Here is a 3,564-nt window from a genome sequence, read left to right on the forward strand (position 1 = left end):
TTCGCCTTTAGGCGAAAGTATATATAAAGATTGAAAAATTGAGTGGTTCGGTCAGGGTATGGACTGAGCGACGTGAGGCATCGACCGCGGCCTAGCCGGCCGGGTTCGGGTCTTACAGTGCCCTTTATCGGGGCATCCTCGGCGGAAGGCTGAGTTCGCTTGCGTTTAACCATGGAGGTCGTCTTGATCTTTCTTAACTTATGCTTCGCTAGGAAACAAAGTCGCGACTGTTTTGGACAACCCCAGATTGCGGCGACTCCAGTCCTGGTTGGGAATTTGACGCCCAAGTGATAAGTCGAGGGAACGGCCTTGCGTTTAGCCATGGAGTTCCCATGATCGCGTTGTAAATAGTCGGGCTATCTACCACCGTGAAGTCAACTATCTTGGTAATGTTTTTTTGCTATGACAGGTAGCTGAATTGATCCCAGGGTCATGGACGTTTGTCCAGAGAAACCCATGAGCGGTTTTGGTACCGGGGTGACATCTCCGAGATCGACGCCCATCCTTCTCAAGGTATCGCAGAAGATTAAGTTTACCGTGCTTCCGGTGTCGATGAGTATCCTCGCGACTTCGAGATCTCTTATCACGATATCGACGACCAAGGGGTCGCAGTGAGGTTGATCGATTCCGTAGGCCTCTTCTTCAGTGAATGTGATCGAGGTGTTCCGTCCGTCTCGAGGAGGCGACTGTGGGGGATACTTCGCAGTCGACTCGGCTTTCCGTTGGTAGGCCTTGATGGCCGAGATCGAGTCCTTGCAGTATTGGAATCCTTCCCATGATCATGTTGACCCTCCTGCGGGAGTTATCATTCCCTCTATCGTCCGGTCTTCTTTCGCGTTTCTCCCCCGCCTGATTCCTCGGCGACGAGTTTCCGCGGGAGGATTCTTGTTGGTTTTTGGCGGACGGTCAGAGTCGAGGATTAGATCCTTGACGCTGGTTACTGCAGAGAGTTCACCAGCAAGCAGTTTCGCGGCCAGCCTTGCCCCTACGAATTTGCAGTTAGCCGTGGAGTGACCTTTGGTCTGATGGAACTCGCAGTAGACGTTTTTGTCGTAACTCTGGTTACGGTTCCATGTATTCCCCGAAGTCATGCCCTGCTCCGTATTAACCGCATAGTTGTGCGCGTGATGTTAGGAGTTTTGAGGCTCCTAAGTCAAATGATAGTATAGTGGAAGTAAATTGTCGAACCAGTTCTGAGGGATTTAAAATCAGAGAGAATGCAAGTATTTGCCTAATCTAAGTGCAACCAGTGATTTGATGAATTCTAAACTAATGATTAAAGCTAATGCAAAACAGTAAAATGATACTCTTAAGCTATTGAAAAGGAGAACTCATGGGTATAGGGATTTAGACTTCGGATGATCAAGTTTTGAACTAAGGACGACAAATGAATCAATCAAACTATTAGCCTTAAGCCTAGACACAATTCTAAGCAAGCTCTATGTCTAGATGAATGCTCATTTGCTAACATGTCTCAAACATCAAATGTCTTTGGTTGAATAACATGCAAGCAATCATTACTAACAAGTCTATTAGCTATCTTAGCATCTTTAACAACAAATATCTTTGGCAAAGTACACTAAGAGCCTAGGAGAGTTGACTCAGGCATTTCATCAAACACCTTTTGGGTGGGAAATGCCTAGAGATCACCCTTTGAGTGGTCTACTCAAATGATGCATTAAGATCACTCTACTATGCAAGGAACAAGTATGATTTACACCTAACACATCCTAGAACTAACCTAATCACCCTAAATCACCCTAACCCATGAATCCAAAAGGTGATTACTCACTAATCTCCATGATTCCTCTTAAACCCATGATGGATTTCAGATGATTCATATAGAGAACTAGAAAAGAAAATCACAAGAACACAAGAACAATCAAATCAAAAGAGAGCTTTTCTTGAGAGAGTTTTGTGTATTCAATAGATAAAAGATAGATTGCCAAATGGTGGCTACATAGTACTTAAACATTAGATTTTCCAAGTGCAAAAATGTGCACAACAATTGCAAAAAGGTCCTTGAAAAATAATAAAATCGTGCAGCAGATAACGCGGAGCGACCTCAGAGGGTCACTCCAGGAAGTCGCTCTGGGGTTGGGAGCGACCTTGGGGGGTCGCTCTGGGAGGTCGCTCCAGCCTCCATTTTTGTGTCTCTGGGCGATGAGAACGCGAGCGACTTAGGTAGGTCGCTCTGGTTGGTCGCTCTGGTTGGAAGCTACCTTAGGGGGTCGCTCCAGAAGGTCACTCTGCGGTTCTCGACCATGATGGATATGCCTCTAGTAAATTGATCATAACTCCTCCATTACATCTCCAAATGACTTGAAACCACTTCCATTAGAAAGCTAACTCAATTTCCTGTGTCTCCACAAAATCTTAGCAACAGAAGATTTTTCTAAGGCCTCCATCCATGCTCATCGTTCACCCCCTTTTTGATCACATTGCTTCCAAATGTCTCTAAGAACTCCATGTGGTGTTCCAATACCTGATAGAGACATATGTATGCCAAATGCAACCTAAACATGTCTAAATCCTAATCTATATGATGTAAATGCTTATGAATGAATGGTTAAAACAATGCAAATATGCAAGATATCAACTCCCCCACACTAGTCCTTTACTTAGTCATTTACTTGTCCAAAAGTAAACTTTCAAGAACCAAGGAGAAGAGGTTTGAAGGTGGGGACTCATAATCAAAAGAAACTCTTCTTAGTTCTCAACCTAAAAACCTTGCATAATCATACCAAATAGCAAGAGCAAGGATTTTATCCATCTCTAACTTCTCTAGGCCTATATCAGCTCCTTTGATCTCTACACTCATTAATCATGCATCTACAAACCACAAATCCACATCTCTCTAACATTTATGAAGCAAACTCAATAGACATCTCACAAATGGTCAACTGGTCTAAGTCATTTGGTTTGGTAAGACAAAGGCTTTAATGCAAGTGAAATCAGAGGTTCAAAATGATCTTTGAAGGTGGTTTACTCTCAAAACAAAGTAGCTTTGACATTACACATAATATATCTAAGAAAGGGATCAACTCATGCATACAATGCTCAATCTCCATTGTTCTACCCTTTTCCAAACACACAAGATATTCAATTATTCCCCAATGTCAAACCCAACTCACATCTCTCACCAAAAGATCCCAAGAACATTTTTCACATCAGACTCTTTCTTTTTGAAATCAATAAGGGATTTTCACAATTTTAAAACAAATCTGAGCTCCTAACAACTTTGCTAGCCCCCTTTTTATTCTCTTTTTTTTATTTTCTCTTTTTTTTTTTTTTTCTTTCTTTTTTTTTATATTTGGGGGCCAAAACTTTTCACAATAAGAGCTAGATACTTCTCCACTTATCCCAAAAAGACTAATCATTTAAGCACAAAGAGTCAAACCTTTCATATTCCCAAATCACAATTACAACACTCACCTCCTTCCTATAGCTAGACAATAGAGTGACTAATCTAGCAAGAATGGAGACTAAGCATTGTCGTTCCCAATACTCTCAACATTATGCACATGTAAAGCTTTCCAAAGAGGCCTCACTCAACAAATAATG

Source organism: Raphanus sativus, chromosome 9 (assembly GCF_000801105.2).
Source record: "Raphanus sativus cultivar WK10039 chromosome 9, ASM80110v3, whole genome shotgun sequence".
Classification (NCBI taxonomy): domain Eukaryota; kingdom Viridiplantae; phylum Streptophyta; class Magnoliopsida; order Brassicales; family Brassicaceae; genus Raphanus; species Raphanus sativus.